The sequence below is a fragment of the Phacochoerus africanus genome, chromosome 9 (genome assembly GCF_016906955.1).
Source record: "Phacochoerus africanus isolate WHEZ1 chromosome 9, ROS_Pafr_v1, whole genome shotgun sequence".
NCBI classification, from domain to species: domain Eukaryota; kingdom Metazoa; phylum Chordata; class Mammalia; order Artiodactyla; family Suidae; genus Phacochoerus; species Phacochoerus africanus.
This window is the reverse complement of record NC_062552.1, coordinates 92,059,227-92,085,058: the sequence shown is the minus strand read 5'-3', so window position 1 is coordinate 92,085,058 and position 25,832 is coordinate 92,059,227. Positions and strand designations below refer to the sequence as shown.

General features: G+C 36.2%; 1 protein-coding gene across 7 annotated transcripts in view; it reads right to left on the bottom strand.

The window, feature by feature from the left end:
- The window catches only part of FUT8 (fucosyltransferase 8), a 282,389-nt gene that overhangs the window by 201,298 nt on the left and 55,259 nt on the right, over window positions 1-25,832 (bottom strand). For 2 of the 7 annotated variants that reach the window (XM_047797851.1, XM_047797852.1), the window contains exon 3: window positions 16,487-16,570. The exons of 2 other annotated variants lie outside the window; for them this stretch is intronic. The gene's annotated coding sequence lies outside the window, so the exon portion shown is untranslated. Of the gene's footprint in view, window positions 1-16,475; window positions 16,571-20,809; window positions 21,152-25,832 lie in introns of those variants that run through there. 3 more of the 7 variants (XM_047797854.1, XM_047797853.1, XM_047797855.1) reach the window with 3 other exon arrangements.

Below are 25,832 nucleotides of genomic sequence, written 5' to 3'. Positions count from 1 at the left end.
CCTGCAATGAGTTTCCTACCACTACCACCACCACTACCCTCAGTAAAGAAAAGGACACAAGGCTTCGATTATTTTTCACAATGAAACAGGCATGATGAAAATTTAGTCCGATTTTTCTCCTCTTCTATACTCCACCGCTTCATTCTGCTTCTGTCACTACAGAAGCAAAATTTCCAGTCCCAGAAAGACCCAAATGATTCTTTTGAAAATGTTGAAGATGACTTTTAAAGAAGAGGTCAGACAGAAGCTATCAAATAAAAGGCCTCCTAGGAAAGTTTTAGTAATTCATGTGAATTCTAAATAGCACAACAGAACAGCCAAAGTTCCCAGAGATAAATAATATTATTGTACTGGCAAGTAGATTGAGTTTAACATATGCAAAATTATACCCCGAGGGTATTTAAAGCAGAGCAACAATTTCTATGTTTTAGCTTCATTCAGTCCAAGCATACTCCTAAAAAAGTGTACAATACCTTTTTCATTAACAATGACAAAGCCCTGGTGACCTAGTTTGTGAGAATGAATAAAACTATAGATATAAAAATAGAATTGCTCAACCCACAGAGTTATTAAAGTGGATGCTGGAGCCAGAAAGATTTGGGGGCTAAAAATACCAATGCAAAGACTCACTGAAATGGAGTTTAAAATTATGACTCGAAGTATTGGTTCCTTTGGATAAGGTTTTATTTACCTTAAGAATCTAAGAAAGCTGAGGCCCACATAAAGCACTGTAGTGACACAACTTGATTTCCCAGACTACAGATTTGGAGTAAAGACTTCCCAGGAAGTCAACACAGACAAAACACAAAATAAGAGCATTAGGAGGAAAGGAAACTGTCAAAAAGCACAGAAACTGGGCATTCCTGATATGACTCTTTCATCAACTAATATGACTAATAAAGTGACCCATACTAAAACTCCTTGAAAATTCCCATTAGGTTTTAATTATTCATATTAGCTATGTAAATTATTAAGTTATTTTTTTCCTTTCTAATTAGCACCAAAAACCACTTTTTCTACCTCTCTATCTCCACAGTAGTATATTCTTAATCTGTGTTACTTTCCTATCCTATTCAAAAAGACTATATTATTGAAATAATAAGGTAAAATACGCTATATTTATGAAAAAATTAAAATACACCACAAAGAAGTGATGTTAGCTAAATACTAGTTAAATGAATAAATATCACCACCCTCGTACCCTCATGACATGGAAAAATTTTAATAGAAAAAAATTTACCATCTCTATCACCAATAAAATAGAAAGCTTATTATATCAAAGAAAAAGAACTATTTCAAAATCACTAGAATCTTTTCTTTTTATGGACATACCCACAGCATATGGAAGTTTCCGAGCCAAGGACTGAATCTAAGCCAAAGCCTAGACCTACACTGCAGCTGCAGCAATACCAAGTCCTTTCACCGGGGCTGGGGATGGAACCCGCTCCTCTGTAGCAACTCTGGCCACTGCAGTTGGATTCTTAACCCACTGTGCCACAGTGGGAACTCCTAGAATCATTTGTTAATAAACTAAAAGGATAGGAGTTCCAGTCGTGGCGCAGTGGTTAACGAATCCAACTAGGAACCATGAGGTTGCGGGTTTGATCCCTGGCCTTGTTCAGTGGGTTAAGGATCCGGCGTTGCCGTGAGCTGTGGTGTAGGTCGCAGATGTGGCTCTGATCCTGTGTTGCTGTGGCTGTGGTGTAGGCCAGTGGCTATAGCTCCAATTAGATCCCTAGCCTGGGAACCGCTATATGCCATGGGAGTGGCCCTAGAAAAGGCAAAAAGACAAAATAATAATAATAATAATAAATTAAAAGGATAATTCCTAAACTTCACAGTGAATCAGAATTATTTATTAAAATTAAGCTCATAAAATTGCAGAATCTGAGCTCCATGACCAGAGATTCTTATTTATAAAGTGGGTGTTTCTGAAAATGAACCCCAAACTCTACATCTTAAGTTTTCTAAGTGATGACCATGCAGATTATCCCTGAACTACAATTTAATAGATAGCTCGCCTTCAAACCACTGTCAACTTCTCATTAAGTCTTTGAGGTCTGATCAGAATGCCCACTCCTGACTCTCATCTCAACAGCTTCAAATTCTGTTTAACCTACTTGCTTGGATCTAACAGAGAAAAAATGACAGCAGTCAGTTATTGGATATGTATTACTATGCGCCATGAACTTTGCCTAATCTATTACATATACTTAAGAACTAAATTATATTTTACATGTAAGGTACATAGTACAGTGTCAGGCTAAAATCAATAAATGCTCAATAAAAGTAGCTTCCAGTTGAAAACTAACATCTACAAAAAACCTGCACATAAATGTTTATAGCAGCTTTATTCATAACTGCCAAAACTTGGAAACAACCAAAACGTTCTTCAGTAGGTGAATGGATAAGTAAACTTTGATATACCCAGACAATGAAATATTATTCAATGCTGAAAAGGGATGAGCTATCAAATTATGAAAAGATATGAGGGGACCTTAAAGTGAAAGAAGTCGTTCTGAAAAGGCTACATACTATAACATTCCAATTAATACACTATTCTGGAAAAGGAAAATCAATGGAGACAGTAAAAAGATAAGTAATTGTTCAGTTGGAAATTGAGGAGAAGGGAGGAAAAGGTACAGAGGATTTGGGGAGACAATGAATATACTCTTCATGGTTTTAAAATGATAAATATATGTTATTATATATTTGCCAAAACCCAGAGAACATACAACATCAAGAGTGACTCCCCAGCAATCCCATTCCTGGGCATCTATCCAGAGAAAACCGTGACTTGAAAAGACACATGTACTCCAATGTTCGTTGCAGCACATTTGCAATTGCCAAGACATGGAAACAACCTAACTGTCCATCAACAGAGGAGTGGATAAAGAAGATGTGGTACACATACACAATGGAATATTACCCAGCCATTAAAAGGAACAAAATACCAGCATTTTTAGCAACATGGATGTACCTAGAAATTATCATGCTAAGTGAAGTCAGTCAGACAATGAGACACCAACATCAAATGCTATTACTTACATGTGGTATCTGAAAAAAGGACACAATGAACTTCTTTGCAGAACATGTACTGACTCACAAACTCTGAAAAACGCATGGTTTCCAAAGGAGACAGGTTGGGCGACGGAGGGATGTGCTGGGGGTTTGGGATGGAAATGCTATAAAATTGGGTTGTGATGATCATTGCACAACTATAAATGAAATAAATTCATTGAGAATAACAACCACAAAAAAAGAGTGAATCCCAAGTAAACTAAAGACTCTTGACTATGATGTGTCAATGTAGGTACAACAGTATAATAAATGTACCGCTCTGGTGGGGAATGTTGACAGTGGAGGAGTCTAGACATGTGTCAGGTCAGAGGGTATATGGGAAACCTCTGTACTACCCTCTTAGTTTTGCTGTGAACCTAAAACTGCTCTTTAAAAAAAAAAAAAAAAAGTCTTCAAAAAAACAAACAAACAAACAAATAAAACCTCAGTCAGCTGCTATTATCCTTAATAGTAGAGGTATTATTTTGTGTGGGTCCTCTAATGACCCTAAGAGGTGGTTGCTATCATTTCCAAATTGCAATTAAGGAATCTAAGGTTTAATAACTTGCCTAAACTAGTATCTTGCCCAGAGACAGTTAAGGAGAAACCAAGTAACTCCAAAACCTGAGGTAGCAGGGCAACAATACCAGGTACAAAACCATTCCACAGTCATAACCACCATTTACAAGAATTCTCCTGAGTCATCCTCAGGTCAGTCATGACCTGGATATACTCTCACAGATGACCCTGTAAAACTAAGAGTTAAAGAATGACAGGCCTAGGACTACGATGGATGGCTGGGGACAGGTAATTACAATAACCAAAACTAAGTATGGGTTAATGAATGAACTACGTTGCATTAAGGAACATTCTAATAAATATGATACTTTAAAGAGTGTTTAATGCTTTCGCAGCATTTTAGAATTATAAAGTACTAATAATTCCATGATGAGTCTTTCAAGCAAAAAATATGAAACAGACAGGTTAATGAAATCTAGTCTAAAGTCATTCTGTGTTAGCTATTTAACACAAAGACATTACAAACTCAGTCTCGGGACTTTCCACAGCTTAGGACTGTCACCCTTAGCTAAAAGTCTAAGAAGCCACGGGAGGGCTCAATTCAAAACAACTAAGAATTCCATACTTCATCCACACAAAATATGAACCTAATAAATATGAAATTCAAACTGCTCTAACATGATGTTTTTCTATTCAAATTTAAAAAAACTTGATTATGTTCCTAATGATTAAGGTATGTGTATGAATCATTTATTTTTAAAAACACTGCATCTTTTCTCAAAATATCTGTTTGTCCCCTCATTTCAAACTGCTCCCAAGTGGTTACTGTTTTCTTTCACCCTCATTTCTAGCTTGCTTGGTCCCACAACGAACCCATCCCCAAAATGGTAAGCTCTAGTTTCCACAAAACTCCCTTACGCTCACCTGAACCACAACCAAATTCACAATAAACAAAACAGAATTAGTCATGGAAAAAAAGATTTACATACTGATAACATCAGCATACTACTAAAACTGCAAATTCAGAAAATGAAAATTACTGATGATAAAAGTATATTCTATTCTGTTAAATTATACAGAGCAGAACTTATATTTTAACCTAGTATTTCTCAACAAGTTAACAGGTCCTATAGCTGTAATTTAGTTTTATAAATCTTAGAGTTTCACAGATAACTCTCTAAGAAGATTTTTTTGGCCATGCCCACAGCATGCAGAAGTTCCTGGATCAGGGACCTGAGCCACAGCAGTGAGGATGCAAGATCCTTAACCACTAGACCACCAGAGAACTCCTAGTAAGTTTTTTTTTTTAATAAAATGCATTAAAATTAGGCTTTTAGGAGTTCCCGTCGTGGCGCAGTGGTTAGCGAGTCTGACTGGGAACCATGAGGTTGCGGGTTCGGTCCCTGCCCTTGCTCAGTGGGTTGGCGATCCGGCGTTGCCGTGAGCTGTGGTGTGGGTTGCGGACGCAGCTCGGATCCCGCGTTGCTGTGGCTCTGGCGTAGGCCGGTGGCTGCAGCTCCGATTCAGCCCCTGGCCTGGGAACCTCCATGTGCCACGGGAGTGGCCCAAGAGATGGCAACAACAACAACAACAACAAAAGACAAAAAGACAAAAAAAAAAATTAGGCTCTTAGCCAAATAAAATATAATACATAATACAGAGCAATATAATACATAACTCGGACAGAAAGAGCACATACCTCCCATTTGTTCATACTCTTCTTAAAGGAAATAAAGTCTTTACTATCTGTCCCCATACAACCCACAGAATCTGATTCACTGGAGTGCTACTACCCAAGGAACGCTAGCACTGCAGGAGGAAGCCAAAGATCACACACTTTCCTCTGCCAAAGATCTGTTCATTAAACACACCAAAGTAGCTATCTCTATTATCTAAATTTATATGAAGAATGCATATTACATTTTTATAGTTTAAAAAGATTTATTTTCATTTTTAAGTTTATTTAGTTGGAGTTTTTAGGCGATTTTTTTCTTTGCAGGGAAAAGAAGATTTTAGAAATCCCTGCCTGAGGAATGATGTAAGCTTAAACTTATTAAGTTCCTTAAAAACAAACCCGTCAAATAAGTTTAAACTTATTAAGTTCCTTAAAAACAAACCGGTCAAATAAGTGAAGTTGTGATAAGTTCTAGTTAAGAGACACAGAGTCCCTGAACCAACAAACACCACATTTCAAGAGTAAGAACTGTGTGCTTCTCTTTTAGAGCTCTGACTACAGAAAAAGCACTGTGCTCTTTTTAAAACCAGAGCCCAGAACTTTTATGACTGCAGAAATCATTTAGAATCCCTCTAACTACATAAAACCCACAGTACTTCAAACAACAGGAAGCCTAAACATTTGGTAAATCTTTCCCCACCTCTTCTTACTAAGTATTAAAAATAGTTAAAACCGAGAAAATAGCTAATTTAAACAGAGAAATGCACACTAATTTCAAAGACTTAGTAGGAATAAAAGAATGTAAGATGTATTTCATTGTTTTAATTAGTTGTTTAAATAATATTTTGAATATATTAGGTTAAATAAAATATATTATTAAAACTAATTTAACCTGTTTCTTTTTATTTAATGTGGCTGCCAGAATATTTTAAATTACATGCATGGTTCACTTTATATCTCTATTACACAGTGCTGATCTATACAATAAACTAGTGATCATAAGTCCTTACTAAACTTCCTATATCAAGTTTTTATGCTTATACAGCATCATAAAACATAGTCCTCACAAGAGCCTCATCAAAATTCCCTTTCCCCTTGATTTGCAAAGTAGATTACATTCGGGTTCCCTTCTAATACCAGCAGTCAATCTTAAAATGTTGAATAAATTCTACAGTATTTCACCTTCTCCACTCACCCCCAGTAGACCCAAGTTACTGACTTTAAAATTGCCATCTTTTATCTCTAATGGCTATCACACTTAGAGAAGGGAAGGTGGAGAACTTTTCCCAGAGGGGCCTCCAGGTTATCTTTAAGAAGTAATATGTGGTAGTGTTAAGGGTTTGGTCTCTAGAACCAAAAAGCATAAGCTCTGCCTTCCACTGTGCAAAGCATTATAGCTCAGTTCCCTCATCTTTAACAAAGGTAAATATCATTAAGGTTATCACCTGATATTAATATTTCATTTAACTGACACTCAATATTAAAATACCAATACCATAGGTTGTTGTGAGATAATATAAGAAAAGCATTTAGAACAAAACCTGGGAATTTGGGGTTAAAAGATTCAAACTATTGCCTTTGGAATGGATAAGCAATGAGATCCTTCCTTATAGCTCTGGGAGCTATATCTAGTCACTTACGATGGAGCATGATAATGTGAGAAAAAAAATGTATACATGTATGTATAACTGGGTCACCTTGCTGTACAGCAGGAAATTGACAGAACACTATAAACCAGCTATAATGGAAAAAAAAAATCATTATAAATAAATGAAACAAAACAAAAGAACAGCACCTGGGACTTAAGTGCTAATAAGCATTGGTTATTATAGTTGTTATTATTTCATTTTTTTGTCCTGCTTCCTCAACCTATCATTCTCCTCTTTTGACTTCTGGTAGTCCCATCAATAGTTTCCTCTCTCTCTTTTTTTTTTTTTTGTCTTTTGTTGTTGTTGTTGTTGTTGTTGTTGTTGTTGCTATTTCTTGGGCCGCTCCCGCGGTATATGGAGGTTCCCAGGCTAGGGGTTGAATCGGAGCTGTAGCCACCAGCCTACGCCAGAGCCACAGCAACGCGGGATCCGAGCCGCGTCTGCAACCTACACCACAGCTCACGGCAACGCCAGATCCTTAACCCACTGAGCAAGGGCAGGGACCGAACCCGCAACCTCATGGTTCCTAGTCGGATTCGTCAACCACTGCGCCACGACGGGAACTCCCAGTTTCCTCTCTTTAGTCAAGCCTGTAGCATATTCAAAAAAATATAAAGAACACAGAACAATATTTGGGGCTGACAAAAACAAAGAACTCCAAACACAAGAGTGCATAAGGAAGTGTACTGCATCACATCACGGAAAGATGCCTCAGTATGAGAAATAGTCAAGCTAATTCTGGGACCCTGTAAGAGGTATCTTCAAGGAGGTTGGAATGGATGTTCCTAAAGTCCCCCTTTAATCCTCTTTGCTGCTGTCAAAGTATCCAACCCAGATGTTAAAATCTGGAACCTATCCCATTGACAATACTGATCAAGACTAAAAATTTTACATTCTTTTTGACACTTTGACTCAGCTACTGACTCATATCCATACACCTGAAAAATTAACAAGCTCCTCTCTGCATCTATTGGAGAGCCCAAGTTAGACCTCTATCACATGGTGACCCAAGTTAAAACCCTGTCTGCTCTTATCTAAAAGCTCAAACAGCAGAAGATATACAGATATAGATATATACAGATATATAGATATATATACAAAGGTCAACATGCTCACTTTGTCACTTGTGGCACACTGAATCTCATGGACCTAGAGCAGATTCAGGTGAGTAGCTCTTAATTCGAGCGTAACATCTCATTACCCTTTTCATATTGTGTCATGTATCGTAGATATGTGTACTATATATTTTACTTTCTACTTCCCCAAAGTAGATGGAAAGTATCCTAAAGGCAAAAACTACGTCTTCCTTAATTCTAAAGTCAACAACCTTAATTCTGACATACTGCATACTAAAATATCTGTCATGCTAGACTGAATCTATAGTTATAGTATAAAACAGTATTATTTACCTCTGTGAAGTCTTCAGTTTTTAAAACAATTTCATGTAATTTCATTTCAGTAATCCTATAGTCAGTCATATCAAAGACATGGTTTCATTTTTAATGAAGTACCTAAATCTCAGACATCTAAATAATTAAAAATTATTCACTTTAGATGTCTTAATAGGCAAACTTTTAGTCCAAGACCATACTGGTCATAAGTGACAAAGCCAGACCTGTACTGCACTATATCACACCGCACCATACCTGAGCTTTTCTCAGAGAGAATATGTAAAGGAAGAAAGCAAAATACGACTACAATAACAAGTTTTGATGAGAAAAATGTACGGCCAAGCTCTAAGTAGAACTGAATTGCTTTTCACATTTCATTTTTCCTATCTTATTAAAGTCTCAAAGCTTTATTTTCCTTCCTAAGAGTTTCTTTTTGTTACGTTTCTTCCTTTATCCTCACAAAATTAGTTGTATCTTCATCATCAAAATTATACTTCACTTCAAATTTTACCTGCTATCTGACCTCATACCTGTAAGTCAATCTATGTTTTAAAAGTCATGTAATTTTGTAAATATAGTTTCCTCATTTTGTCTTAATGAATGTTTTACTATTCACTTGAATTCATCAGCATTCTTTGAAACAGATTTTGTTCAAAGCTACCCTCTCTAAAAATAGCCCACTATATAAGTCTACATTCTGCTGATACACCTACTAGACTTACATGAGAAAAGAACTGGCAGTCTCTCTATAAAAGTACTTACAACAAGCAATTAATCAACATTAGCTGACACTAAGATAATAAAAGCAAAGTTAACTTGCTACCTAGTGTCACCACTGAGTTCATATTTGGAACGTCCTATAAATTTCCCACTTAATAAATGACAATGCATTAAACACCAACTTCTCTGAATCTGTCACCTCATGTGCAGTGATAAAGTTGGACTAGATCTTTGGAATTTCTTTTAAGTTCAAAAGAGTTTCTGAGCCTGGGGAATTTAAATCCAAGTTTATTTACCGTCTAGAAGTTGATTTATTATTTGAATGCATATATCTGTACTTTTTCTATCTACTGTTACTTGAAAGTAAGAACTATACACATTTGTATCCTTATCCCTTTGGAAGTGATGGTATGCACAAACAGGCATATTTCAGTTTCTTTTCTACTTTAAGTATTAAATTGTTAGCTTTGGCAGAGACTTCTTCACTTCCCTGTGTGATTCAACAGCAAATCACTACAGTTTTGAAACAAATTCTAGAAGACAATACTGTAAAATTAAGTTAGTTATATTATAGCTCATGACTATGACTGATAATCAGCATAACTAGCATCTGCAAAAGAGATGATAACTGGGACAGAGAGACTGGTCCCAAATATTGCTCTTGGCCACAGTTCTTCATAACCGTTATACCCATTTCCTGAACGATGAACTGAAAACTAGACCTCAGAGTGACATCCACAGTCTTATATCATAAACAATAGGAAGGGAGAGTACCAGGAACATTAACGTGAATATGTGGTCTACTTTTGATTCACTATAATAAAACTTGCTCCAAACATTTTTAAATGTATCAAAATTTTTTAGACAAGGTAAAAAAAATTAAAATTTCCCTGTTACAGTAAAATTTAAAGAAATATTTCTTAACATATAGATGTAAGGTTTTTCAGATATTTCCAGTCAAACTTTTAATCATGTCAACATTAGCTTGTTTAAATTTAGATTGAAAAACTATTATCCCTCTAAGTAGTTTTAGCAAATGCCCAGGCCTTGATAAAAATCACTAAACTGTGCTTCGAATACTCATATATTTATAAACTTCAATGCAGAAACAAGCAGACAACAATCATTTAACTGTGCACAAAGCAGTAGGAAGATAAAGTTTCCAGAAACCTTGATAAAGAGACATATAATCATCACATCTGCATGCAGTTAAACATATGGCAGTCCAGTTTCAGAATCCTGAGCTTACCAAAACTTTTACAACTAAATTTGGGTTACTTGGGGTAAAGGAAAGAGATGCGAAAGAGGAGTGAGGAGCCTTTAAAAACCCCTATTTTGACTAAATCTGCAGCTGTAATTACAGCTGTTCTGCAGCCTTTCTTGGAACTGCCCAATTACCTCTTTTAAAAATAATAATAACCAAAAGTAGGTTTAATGAACTGAAGAATTTTATAGGAGAACTTCATCATTAAAGGCTATTTCTCACTATATAATTAATTTTCCATTGTTTTTGCTTATAACTAATAGATAAAAATAGTTATATAAATGCAACAAGATTTCTCAGCTTCCCCTGGATGCTGGTGTTTTTAATATTTTTTTTAAACACTAAAAAACACTTCAGAGGAGTTCTCATTGTGGTGCAGCAGAAACAAATCTGACTAGTATCCATGAGGATGCAAGTTCAATCCCTAGCCTTGCTCAGTGGGTTAAGAAACAGGCACTGCCCTGAGCTGTGGCTTAGGTTGTGGACACAGCTCACATTCTGCGTTACTGTGGCTGTGGTGTAGGCTAGTAGCTCTGATTTGACTCCTGGCCTGAGAACTTCATATGCCATGGGTGCGGCCCTAAAAAGCGCGAAAGAAAGAAAAAAGAAAAGAAAAGAAAAGAAAAGAAAAGAAAAGAAAAGAAAAGAAAAGAAAAGAAAGAAAAGAAAGGAAAGAAAGAAAGAAAGCACACACATTCGAAAGTGCACTGCACTTCCTTCCTTTATTATTTTTGCAGAAACTCACATTTTATATTTCTTCTCTCTCACCATGCCATCTACTATTTGACACACCTATGAAACAACTACATGACTCAAATTAGAAATAAGTATGATATAAATAAACACAATGAATCCTTTTGATACCACTCAAAATATAGTCTCTAATAGTGTAATTACTAAAAAAAAAGTTACATCTAAACAACAGCACAAATGAAGTTATACACATTTTAGATTCATTCTTGTTATATCTTAGATATGATCAGCACCTCAAAGGGACAAATATTTAAAAATCATAAATCTGATTCCAGTCCAAGATGGCAACATGAGAGGCTCCCAAACTCTCTGACTCCTACCGATACACTGAATCAACAGTCAAACACACAAGTCCCTCTGAAAGAAATTCAGGGACCAGCTAAGTGACCATTACACATAGTGTAAATAAGAAAAAAAACCTATGTCAAATAGGTAGGAAGTGATGAGACACACTGTCTTTGTAAACTCCACTCTCAACACAACTAGGAGGAAATTTACAACTACTAGCTTTTTCCTGAGAAATAAAGAGTTTAGACCCAACATCTAGCACCCCAACTATCAAGACTTCCATGTGAAGAATGGGCCTTCAAAATATTAAGCTCCGAATGAGACCCATTTACCTACTTTAAAAGCTGCTGCCTTAAAGATGAGGCTTCTAGTTTAGCATGTATCTAAGACAGACATCCTCCCTAACGACCAGAAGGCAGGAGACACCATCTCTACATTCTCCCTGTAGATCCCTTCAAATCATGAATATCTCCCTGAAAGGAACTTGTATATACATCTGGCATTCTGACTATGACGGCTGCTATCCAGGGGTTGTACCTCTTGATTGCCTAGTTCCAGTAGCAAGTCAGACTTATGTTCACATAAGACATTAGCACACCAATAAATGGTTCCCAAGTGGCTAACCCCCAGGCACCATGCAGAGGGAAGAGACAAAAATACCCAGATCCCAGTCTTTCTTCTTTCAGGGATGTCTTCCCTGAATGACAACAACTTGCATGTTTTAAAAGCTGCTACTTTAGGGTCCAGCTTCTTATTAGCCTGCATGTAGGTGCTAACTGGTCCTGTCTTTTGAGACAAAGACAGGTCTTGGCATATGCCCAACTACTGGGAGCCACAGTGAAGGTGGCATGGACAATCAAAAAGTTTTGAGAAATGACCAAGAGCTACAGCTGAACTGAAAGATGAGATTCATCATCTTTCAGTTCCCATTGTGACTCAGCGATAATGAACCCACCTAGTATCCATGAGTATGTGGATTCGATACCTGGCCTTGCTCAGTGGGCTTAATATCTGGCATTGCTGTGAGCTGTGGTATAGGTCGAAGACCCGGCTTGGACCCTGTGTTGCTGTGGCTGTAGCATGGACTGGTAGCTGCAGTTCCAATTCAACCCCTAGCCTGGGAACTTCCATATGCCACAGGTGCGGCTGTAAACAAACAAACAAACAAACAAAAAGATTCATCATCTACATGAGACCACTCCATCAAGTCTGCAAGAGGTGGCTGTTTTATCTAATGCACATAACCTACACAGAAAGTCAAGGAATGGATGGACCTAAAGATTATCACATTAAGTGAATTAAGTCACATAGAGAAAGACAAATATCATATGATATCACTTACATGTGGAATCTAATAACAATGATATAAAATAACTTACTTATAAAACAGAAACAAACTCACAGATTTTGAAATCAAACTTACAGTTGCTAAAGGGGAAATCGTGGGGGGAAGGATAAATGAGGAGGATGACATTAACATATACACACTACTGTATATAAAATAGGTAACTACCAAGGATCTACTATATAGCACAGGGAAATCCACCCAACAGTCTGTAAATCCTTTAGCTATATTCATCAAGAAAATAAGAGACTCCATATCAATGAAATCATAAATGGAAAAAGAGAAGTCACAACAGGCACTGCAGAAATCCAAAGGATCATAGAAGAATACTTTGACCAAATATACACCAGTAAAGTGGAAAGAAGCAGAAAAATCCCTAGAAATGTACAATCTCCCAAGACTGAACCAGAAAGAAATAGAAAATATGAACAGTAATTGCCAGTAATGAAATTGAATCAGTAATATAAAAAAAAAAAAACAAAAAACTGCTGCCAAACAAAAGTCCAAGACCAAATGGCTTCACAGGTGCATTCTATCAAACTTTTAATTGCAGACGAAAGAATGCTTCTAAACACACTCTATGAGGCCAGCATCATAGACACCAAAACCAGATGAAGATAACACAAAAAAAAGAAGATCACAGGCCAATATACCTGCTGAATATAGATTCAAAAGTCCTTAAGAAATATTAGCAAATCAAATTCCAAAATACATTAAAAGGATCATAGACTATAATATTTTTTTCATTTTTTTTTTATTACTCAAATGACCTTATCACATCTGTAGTTGTATAATGATCATAACAATCTGATTTCACAGGATTTCCATCCCACAGCCCAGGCCATAGACTGTAATAAAGTGGGATTTATCCCAGGGATGCAAGGATGGTTTTATATCTGCAAATCAATCAATATGATACATCATATTAACAAGCTGAAGAATAAAAACCATATGATCATTTCAATAAATGCAGAAAAAGCTTTTGACAAAATTCAACATCCATGTAAAATAAAAATGTTCCAGAAAGTGAACAAAGAAGGAACATACCTCAACATAATAATGGTCATATATGACAAACCCAGAGCTAACATCATACTCAATGGTGAAAAGCTGAATGCATTTCCTCTAAGATGAGGAACAAGACAAGGATGACCACTCTCTTCACTTTACTCAACAAAGTACTGGAAGTCTGAGCCACTGGGACCAAACAAGAAGAAATAAAAGGAATCCCTGTTCGAAAGAAAGAAGTAAAATTGCCACTGTTTGCAAATGACATGATACTATATATAGAAAATCCTATATGCCATCTAAAATTACTAGAGCTCATTAATGAATCTGGTAAAGTTTCAAAATACAAAATTAATAATCAGAAACTTGTTTCATTTCTATACACTAACAAAGAACTATTAGAGAAATTAAGGAATCAGTTCCACTTACAATTGCATCAAAAAGAAGTACCTAAGAATAAGCCTACCTAAAGTGGTAAAAGACCTGTACTCAAAAAACTATAAGAAAACAGATGAAAGAAATTGAAGATAGCACACTCAGATGGAAAGATATACACTGTTCATGGATAGGAAGAATTAATATTATGAAGATACACAAATAAAATTAGCAAAGACATGAAACTAGACCCCTATCTTACACCACAGACAAAAATCAACTCAAAATGATTAATGACTTGAACATAAGACCTGACAAGTAAAACTGCTAAAAGAAAAAACAGGGAGCAAGGTCCCTGACAACTGTCTTAACAAAGGTTTTCTGGATTTGGTAAAAGTGAAAGTGACAAAATAAAAAATAAGCAAATGGGACTACATCAAACTAAAAAGTTTCGGCACAACAAAAGGACACCATCAACAAAATGAAAAAGCAACTTATAAAATGGGAGAAAATATTTTCAAATCAGATATCTGATAAGGAATTAATATCCAAAATATGCAAAGAACTCATACAACTCAATAGCAAAAAAATTTTTTTAAATGGACATTTTTTCCATAAAAGACCAATATAGAAGGGGATACATGAAAAGATGCTCAACATCACTTATCATCAACAAAATTCAAATCAAAACCACAATACAATATCTCCTCACACCTGTTAGAATGATATATCATCAAAAAGACAAGTGATACCAAGTGTTGGTGAAGATGTAGAGAAAAGGAAACTCTTGATCATTGCTGGTAGCATTGTAAATTTATGCAGCTATTACTGAAAACAGGAGGTACCTTCTTCAAAAAATTAAAAGTAAAACTACCATATAATCCAACAATCACACTTCCAGTTATATATCCAAAAGAACACAGGACCTCCAGGAGATATCTAAATTCTCATGTTCATTCCAGCACTAGTCACAGTAGCCAAGACATGGAAACAACCTAAATGTCCATCTGCAGATGAATGAATCCCAAAGATGTGGTGCAATGTTTTTCACTCATGAGAAAGACAGAAATCCTTCCATTTGCAACAACATGGATGGGCCTTAAGGGCATTATACTAAGTGAAATAAGCCAAAAAAAGAAAGAGAAAGACAAATACTGCATGGTATCAGTTTTATGTAGAATCTTAAAAAAAATTTTCTAATTCAAACTCATAAAAACCAAGAGTAGAAAACTGGTCTCCAGGGACTGGGGAACTGAGGCAAAGGAAAGGTAGAGAGAGGTTGGTAAAAGGGCACAAACTTGCAAATGTACGATAAAGTCTAAGGATATAATATAAAACATGGTTATTATCATTGACAACACTCTACTGAATGACTGAAATTTGCTAAGAGAGAACTTAAATGTTCACACATACACATACACAAAGACAAATAGGTGAGGTGATGGATGTGTGAATAAGCAGATGGTGGAAACCCTTTTACAATGAGTACATAGATCAAGTCATCACAATATATACTTTAAATACCTTACAATTTTTAAAATTTTATTGGGATGTAGCTGATTTACAATGTTGTATTAGCTTCAAGTTTACAGCATGAATCAATTATACATACACCTATATCCATTCGTTTTTCCCATTTAGGTTATTACAGAATATTACGTAGATCTTGCAGTAGGTCCTTATTATTTACCTGTTTTATATATAGCGGTGTGTATGTGTTAATCCCATCTTCCCAATTTATCCCTCCTCCTCCCATGGTTTCCCCTTTGATAACCCTAAATTTGATTTCAAATCTGTGAGTTTATTCCTGCTGTATAAATAAGTTATTTTGTATCATTTTAGATTAGATTCCACATATAAGAGATATCATGTGGTTAAATATCTTACAATTTCATTTGTCAATTATACCTAAATACAGCTGGGGAGAAAGTGATTTAAAAAATCACAAATCTGGACTTCCCATGTGGCTCACAACGTAACTACTTGGTGTTACTTCTACAGTGGCTGTGGGCTCAACCCCTAGCTCGGGAACTTCCATACGCCACAGGTGCGGCCACTTGTTTATAAAAAAAATCAGAAATCTATGGAAAGTTTTAAATAACTGATTCATTCATTTAAAAAATACCCTAAACGGCTGAGAGATTTTACATAGCATGTTTTTATTTTTATCTGTGGGTAGCAGAATTCTATGAAAACATCAACAGTAAATGAAGATACTTTCTCGAGAAGAAATAAAAAAAGATAAGACTTTCAGAGTTCCTAAGATTAAAAGATATGGAGATTTAAAAAGATACTTTCTAAACAAATAAGGAAAGATAGGCTAGTGAATTTCTGCTTCATATTATCAAATGTGACATTCTCTTCCACTCAATGGAGGAGAATGTCATTTAAGGAGCAAAGTAATATAATACAGAGAAAGGGTTCTCACCAGTGACTTACTATTTAGATGTAGATAAATCTATTCTCTAACTTCCTCTTCATATTGGAAAGAGAAAGCCGCATTATCAAAATTTTTGTGATCTTCTGTAGATGAAAAAAAAAAACCCATAAATAACTTTCTCATAAGTTATGGAAAAGTACTTAAGTATACATAATACTAAAAATATTGAATACACCTGATGCATTTACCCTGAGAGCCTCAAAGTAAATCAAATATATTTTCATAGTTATGGTAAGCATAACCATATAGAAATCATAGATATGCTACTCTTCTTATTTTTTTTCCATTCAAGCTGCTTTGAAAAGTATAAGACGGATGGTGAGCTTGATTAGGAAAGAATAAGAAACTCACTTCTTTTTCTATATTCAGAAAAGTTATGAAGAAATGCCCCAATAATCCTAAATATGGTGGCCAAATAATCAAATTTTCCTAAAGTCTATAAATAGGCCAATGTCTCTCATGGATGTTAACTAACATAGCCTTGTTCTTAAACTAAAAGCTAAGCAAGCATGACAAGAACAACACAGGAAGCCACAAAGCAAGAAGCACACTCACAGGTAATAGGAAGATTTACGTATTCAAAGAGAATACAGATAATTTAATTACATCACAGCTACAGCAATGCTGAAACCTAAATCCACTGTGCCAGGCCATGCATCGAACCCATGCCTCAGCAGTGACCCAAGCCACTGCAAAGACAATGCCGGATCCTTAACTTGCTGTGCCACAGTGGGAATGCCTGAATGTATATATTATATTTACAAGAGACTGGATCCACTTGTAGTCAATTTTTATCTCCTAAAGGCAAAAAAATCTTAAGAAGCACAAATAAGTCACTAAACTCAAGAATTAACAGTGTTAAGCACCAACTGCCAGAAACCAATAATACATTAAAAAGATATGAGAAGGAGTTCCCTGGTGGCCCACTGGGTTAAAGATCTGGTATTGTCCCTGCTGTGACTTGGGTCTCTGCTGTGGCATGAGTTCAATCCCTGGCCCAGGAGCTTCCATAGGCCAGAAGTGTGGCCAAAAAAACAAGCAAACAAAAAAAACACCTGGGCTCCTTAGAAAGCACAGATAGGCTTAGGAAGGTTGCTTGCACATACCAAAATTTGCAAACTAGCTATTAAAAATGATCTCATTTGACTTCTACTAGAGTCATTACAGAAGGAAACGGCAAAAATTTTTTAAGTCAATTGCAATTTAAGTTGAAGATGTGTCATCAACTAAAATAGCTGCTGCAAAACGCTATTCAAATCTCCCTTCCAGACATATGTCTACTTTGAAATTTTTCATTATCATACATTATTTTTTCCTCTACTGCAGATCACCTACATAACAGGATCTAAAACACAATGCAAAGAAGACAGAAAGCAAAGACTGAGAAAACTTCTTAGCACCAGAAAATAATTAATTCCTCATTCTTTGAAGTTTCATAAAGATACTGCCTTCTGAGATAAAGTGCTAGAAGGGATCTAAAATCATGACTAGGATAAAGGACCCTCATACTTGGGGCTTGGGGCGGGGAAGTGTGGCAGAGAGAGGTTATAGAAGGGAAAAGATTGCAAAAGCCAATGACAGAAAAATCTAGTATGAAGACACTAAAAACTGGAATTTTCTATTGGGCCTCTCATGTCCCCAGTAGCTGTTTCTCCCCAACCTTATTGACAAAAAAATTGCCCAATGTCTGCTAATCAACAAGATCAGTTCTTTGAGAGCTATCCTTAACTAACTATTCTCCAAACTAGCTGAACTGTGCCTGACCCTCTCCTACTAAAGCACTATAAAAAATTCCACCATTCTTCCCCAAATCAGAACCTTCCCATACCAGCATTTTCTATTACAGTCTTATGCCAACAGTGCTCTTAACTTTCAAACTGTGAAAAGTTCCAAGAAGTCAACACAGCAGGGATTTGCCTTTTCTTAATAGGAATTCTTATTTTCTTGATGAGTTCCAAGATAACTGTAGGTCCTATTTCTGAGTTCATTAATAATCACCAGGAACACTGGTTATGGTAAAGTAAAACTTCCACTGGTCATTAAAAGAAAAGACAAACATTTATTAAGTGCCTAACTATGCTGCTATGCACCTTTATGTGACTGATTCTATTTAATCCTCATTATAACCTTTTGGATGAATATTCCTATGTTCATTCTACAGACAGAAAATCAGAAACTTAAGTTCACGAAACCTACCCAGTTAGCAGGTAGTAAATACAGAATTGAAATCCAACTATCCCAGGACAACTCTTTCCATTTCACCAAAATCACCAGCTAAACTGCATTAATTCCAACTATTGTTTATAAGAAACAATTTCAGGAGTTCCCGTTGTGGCGCAGTGGTTAACGAATCCGACTAGGAACCACGAGGTTGCGGGTTCGGTCCCTGTGCTTGCTCAGTGGGTTAAGGATCCGGCGTTGCCGTGAGCTGTGGTGTAGGTTGCAGACTCGGCTCGGATCCCACGTTGCTGTGGCTCTGGCGTAGGCCGGAGACTACAGCTCCGATTAGACCCCTAGCCTAGGAACCTCCATATGCCGTGGGAGCAGCCCAAGAAATAGCAAAAAGACAAAAAAAAAAAAGAAACAATTTCATTCTTTCAATTCCCTTGTGTTCTGTTAGGTCTACTTATTTATTGTTTCTTTTTTCAGTCTGGTTCAGTAAGCCTCCATGCATTAAAAATTCTTCATGCAATTCATCCATTGTTTTTCCACCTCTTTGTTTTTCACCAAAAAGGTTTAGGTATCCCATAGCTATCTCTCAACAGTAATACCAAACCTAACTTTACAGCTAAAATAACTGTACTCAATAACAATTTCTAACAACAAATAGATACGTGTTTCTGAACATTTTTTTGTTTTTTTCTCCATTTTTTCACGTCATAGTTCAACAATCAGTTTATATTTTAATCAATTAGAAATGATATTTGAAAATAAAACTCTTTTTAAAACCCAGGTATTATACATGCAGAAATAACTGCTTTTTCAAAGAGGGTGTCATCTGGGGGGAAAAAAATTGCCATACAAAAAACTATGCACAACAACGGACACTTGCATTAGCTAGGGCTAAAACGTAAAGAAAAAAGTCACTCTCATTTCAATAGACAAACAAAAAAGCATCTGACAAAATCCAACATCCATTCCTGATTTGAAGTCTCTGAAAACTAAAAATAGAAAAGAATTTAATTAACCTAATAAATGAGTCTAGGAAAAATCTACAATTAACCTCATACTTAATTATGAAAGAAAAGATGCTTCCCCCCTAAGATCAGCAGAACGACCAGGAAGTCCACTCTTTCCATTTCTATTCAACACTGTAATAGAAGGTCTAGCCAGTGAAGTCAGGAAGGAAAAAAAGAAAGAAAGGGGTGGTGGTGGTGGGGGGGAATAAAGGCATCTAGATTGGAATGGAAAAAGTAAAACTCTTTTTAATTTTTTTTTAAACTTTTCTTTTTACAGCTGCACCTGTGGCACATGGAAGTTCCCAGGCAAGGGGTAGAATCGGAGCTGCATATGAGAACTACACCACAGTCACAGCAACACGAGATCAGAGCCTTGCCTCCTACCTTGCAGCTTGAGGCAACACCAGATCTTTAACACACTGAGTGAGGCCAGGGATCAAACCTGCATCCTCACAGAGACAACGTCAGGTCCTTAACCTAATGAGCCACAATGGCAACTCTGAAATAAAACTCTCTTTATTCGCAGAAGATATGATATTATGTATGTAGGAAATCCAATGGAATCTCCAAAAAAAAAACCACTACTAGAACTGAAAAGCAAACTTAGCAAGGTTGCAAAATTGAAGGCCAACATACAAAAATAAATTGCACTTTTATATATATTAGAAATGAACAACTGGAAATTGGAATGTTTTAAAATATCATTTAAAAAGCAGAAAAAAAAATACAACAGGAATAAATCTGGCAAAACATTGGAAAGATCTGTGCACGGAAAACCACAAAACAATGCTAAAAGAAACTAAAAAAATCTATATAAATGGAGATGACCTTATTCATGGCTTAAAAGACTCAATACTGTGAAGATTTCAATTCTCGCTAAGTATTTCTATATATTGAATGCAATTCCCCGAAATGTATCTATAGATTCAGTAAAAACCCTAGTAGGCCTTTTAAACAGACATTTACAAACTGCTACTAAAATTCATATGCAAATATAACTAGAATCACTGTGAATCCAATCAGGAAAGAAATTTGAAAAGCGAAAGTTAAGTATAAAGAATCATTAACAATAATGGGGGTTGAAGTAACAATTACCTAGTGAGAAATAAAGAATAGTCTAAAAAATACAAGAACAGCCAATACCTTCTAGGGCTGAGACAGAGTGCTCAAGCAAGAACCTTTCTCAATCCTCCACAAATCATTCCAGGAGTGACATCCACATTTTGCTGGAGAGGGCAGAGTCCTGTCTCACTGAATAGTAGAGAAGCTGCTCTGGTGCCATACCAGCAGAACTTGCTGGAAATCTGCCTGTGGAACTTGCCAGAAAGCTAGACTTCAGAGAGCTATGAAAAGCTCTTCACCTGGAAGTGTCCCACCAAGACACTCTGTTAGAAACTATATGAGGTAGAGGTACAAAGAGAAGATGCCTGCGTTGCTGGCTGCTGAGTTATCACTGCCCTCTGTGAACTGCAGGAGCCTGCTGCTGGTAAAGCCGCACGTGCTCAGGAGATGTACACTGGGGACAGCTATGTGGGCTGAGAGTGGAGAAGATGAGTGCGCTGCTAGAGACCACCAAGCAAGTAAACAGGAAACAAGAAGCAAAACTTTCCTTCTGCTATGTCTCTTCCAGTGCTCTTTACTGACAAAACTTAACACTGTGGCAGCTGGCAAAAGAAAAGCATTTAAAGGACCTGATACATTTTCAGGCAAAAAGGATAAATCTGGAGCTGAGGTACAATAAACTGACAACCAGCACAAGAGCCAAAATGACACTGAAAAAGAACAAAAAGTTAAATGGGTAGCATGACCTGGTTTCACGACTTTTTATAAAACCATAGCAATCAAAACAATAGCGACATCAAGACAGACAGGAATCAGATAAACAAGTCAGTTAATCAAAAATAAACCCACATATATTGTATGAAATTTTTTTGACAAAAATCAAAAAGGACAGCCTTTTTTACAAATGGTGCTAGACCAATTGGATATCACATGCAAAAATATGAATAATTTTGTTCCGTATCTTAAAAAAAAATTCAAAAGGCATCATAGGTCTAAACCTAAAACCTAAAACCATAAAACTTCCAAAAGATAACCTAATAGAAAACCAAGTTATTTATATATTTATATATATAAAGAGCACGCTGAAAACTCAACAAGAAAACAACACAATTAAAATAATAACAGGTAAAAGATGTGAACATTTTACTAAAGAAAATCTACAAATGATAAATAAACACCCGAACTGATGCTCAATATAATCAGTCATTAGCGAAATGGAAATTAAAACAAGGGGACACCACCACACACTGGTTAGAATGGCTAAAATTTAAAAGAATAATCATACCAAATGTTGGTAAGATACAGAACTTTCATATATTGCCAGCAATAACAAACAAACAAAAATGGTAAAGTTACTTTGGAAAACAATTTGGCAATTTCCTAAAAAGTTATACACACACCTATCATATTTAACAAAAATTATAAAGCTACTTTGGAAAACTATTTGGCAATTTCCTAAAAAGTTATATACATACCTAATGTCATTACACATTTAGGTACTTACCTACAAGAAATGATAATATGTGTTCATACAAAAACTTACATATTAATGTTCACAGTAGCTTTACTTCTAAGAGCCAAAAACTAAAAAGAACCCAAAATGCCCATTAACAATGGATATACAAATTGTAATATATCCATATGTGTCACTTATCAATTTATTGCCCCTCAGTTCTAAATGCATCCATCAAAATATGCTATATGATAAACAAAATTCCTTTCAGTAGCCCTCCTTCAACATGCACTATGTCCAGCTTTCTTAGCAGAGGGCCCTCAAAGGACACTGAAGTAGAAAGAGGCTCTCTGGTAGTTTACAGAAGGGACTTGAAGAAGAAAGAATGTTGGGTGTGGGTGTGAGGACTTCCAGTTAAGTGCTGTCCCAGCCACCTGCAGAGAATCAATCCTGCAACCTTGAAGCCTCAGCCTGGTGATAAGGTGTCAACATCCCTCTCAACAAAGAAACCAGAGCCCTGAGCACTCCGAAGGTCTCTTGCCATGCCAGCTTCTACACTCCCTCTACAAGCCCCCATTCAAACCAAACACAGGTGTCTGTGGCCAGATGGATACACACAACCTGTCTCTCCTGCAAGTTCCCAATGCAACAAACATATTCCAAAAATTACCTGCCGCTGCTGGCACCTGAACTCCCACTACACACCCATTCCACCAACTGCTGATTCCCTGCTCTCATCTTGCACTCCGATGAGGTGCTTATTGCTTATCCAGCAACTTCAGACTACCTCTGGCCTGAACAAACTGTGAACTTCTCTGCTATCCAGTGGACTGAACCACATCTTCTCCAATGAGGTCTTAACCACTTCCAAATTTGTCCTCCTTGGGTACTCTCCCAAAGCCCTAAGGTACTGTATAAAGTTTCTTTATATCTTACAGTTAACTCTTTTGTCATAGTTAATAATTCTTGATACTAAACTTTTCCTGCTTAACCTACTGTATGGCTTCTACTTCCTGACTGGGCGCCATTTAAGAGAATGCCACTCAGCAATAAAAAGGAATGAAATAAGGATACAGGCAACAACATGGATGAACCTCAAAATAATTATACTGAGTAGAAAAAGCCAACCCCCTCCCAAAAGTACATACTATATATTCCATTTTTTAAAACTTTAGAAAATGTACTAATTTATCATGACAAAGTATATCAGTATTTGCCTGAAAAGGGGGAAGGTCAGAAAGGAGTGAGGGAAGGAATTACAAAGGGACAGGACAAAATTTTGGGAGGTGATGGATACGTTCATTATTTTAACTGTGGCAATAGTTTCACAGATGTATACATGTCAAAACTTATCAAGTTGCATATTTTAAATATATTCAGTACTTTGTATGTCAATCAAACCTCAATAAATCTGTTTAAAAAAAAAAAAACACACTCCCTTATCACCCTCCAGAGTATACTATATTGAAGTCTGTCATGAAAATTAAATACATGCTGTAGAATTACACCTAAAATAAAATGTTTACTTGATTTGGGAATTAATATCCACATAGAGAGAATTGGATCCAATATATAGAGAATTCCTAAAACACAACAACCACCCAAAAAAGCCCAATTCAAAAATAGGCAATGGAAGAGTTCCTGTTTGGCACAGTACAAACAAATCCGACTAGTATCCATGAGGATGTGGGTTCAATCCCTGGCCTCGCTCAGTGGATCGGGGAGCTGGTGTTGCCATGAGCTGTGGTGTAGGCCACAGACGCAGCTCAGATCCTGTGTTGATGTGGTTGTGGTGTAGGCCAGCAGCTGTAGCTCCAATTCAGCCCTTAACCTGGGAACTTCCATATGCCATGGGTGTGGCCCTAAAAAGAAAAAAAAAAAAATAGACAAAGGAACTGAATAGCCATGTCCCCAAAGAAGATAGACAAATGGCCAATAAGCATATAAAAATATGCTCAACACCACTAATCATTATGGAAATGAAAATCAAAACCATATGAGATACTACTGTACATTCATTAAGATGGCTATTATAAAAGAAAAAAAAAAAACCTATGTGTTGGCCCTTAACCTATGAGGTCTGCACTGATACTCAGTTGGTATTCTCAGAGAATTGTCTGGTGTAGAAAAACCACATATCTGGTGTCAGGGCCAGATACTATGAACCATCAGGTACACGAAGATAAACAGTTCCCATATTAAGGGGTTTCTGTTGTAATATTTACATATAGGCAAGAACGCAAAACAAATGGTTTTGTTAGATTCCATTATTAATGACATTATTTCATACTGATTCCAATACCACCCAGAACCAACTGTAATGATCAGTTTTCAAATGACAGTAGCAAAATATCTGTTTCCTTCATACAAACAAATTTCAATCCAATTCCCCCACTTTCAAAATGAAAAGGACCACTCCTAAAATATACCATTTATGAAAGAAGAGATGGAAATATGTAAAATAATCTTGTAGATTTGTGACATTTAATATCATGCCTATATGTGGAGAGTAATCAAAATCCTCCTATCCTGTGAACAACAATCCTTGTTTTTAGTCATCTCCTTCTAGCCCTATCATTCGACTTATTGCTGATCAAACCTAAGAACTTATTGCTGGTGAGAGAACAGCTATCAGAAATAGGCAATTCAAGGCACTCCTCCAAAAAATAAGGAGGAGGAGGAAGAAAAAAATGCATTATCAAAAAAATTATGAAAAATGTTGAATCTCAATCATAACCAAAGAAACACAAACTAAAATAAGGAATCCTTTTCATCAACTGATTATTAGAAGTTCAGTGTAGAGAAAATATGAGGAAAAGTTCATAAATTAGTACGGCCTTTCTGAAGAGGACTTGTTTCTCTGAATCAAGAGTATCAAAAATAATTCAATCTTTTGAACCAAAAATTCTATCTAAAGGAGATAATGCTAAGGAAAAATTACACAAAATCCTTCTGAACACTAACACATATGCTATGTATAGTATATATGCTATATTCCGTAGGTATCTATATTTTTAAAAAGTTCTTCAAGGAATTCTTATGATTATCTGGTTTGGAAACCATGACCCAGTGAATAAATGTATGTATTAAATACTAACATCTAATCAGTAATTTCTGTGAACTTGGCATTAGACTAAAAAAAGAACTAGAGGGGATGTTTCAAATGCCCCATATTCCTAATATACTGACAGTAAAAGATTTAAAAGGAATTTTCACTGTTCTATTCATTACTTCACTTAATAGAATTCATTTTTCTCTAAGTTCATGTATTTTGTTAACTATAAAAACAATTCCGAGTTACCATCTCTAATTTTCACATTAATTTATATTATAAAGTGGAAGCTATTCTCAAAATTAGATTAAAATGACATTTAAAAGCACAGAATAACGGAGTTCCCACACTGGCACAGCAGAAACGAATCCAACTAGGAACCATGAGGTTGCAGGTTCAATTCCTGGCCTCACTCAGTGGGTTAAGGATCTGGTGTTGCCGTGAGCTGTAGTGTAGGTTGCAGACACAGCTCGGATCTGGCGTTGCTGTGGCTGTGGCTGTGGCCAGTAGCTGTAGCTCTGATTCAACCCCTGGGAACCTCCATATACCATGGGTACAGCCTTAAAAAGCAAAAAAAAAAAAAAAACCCACAGAATAAC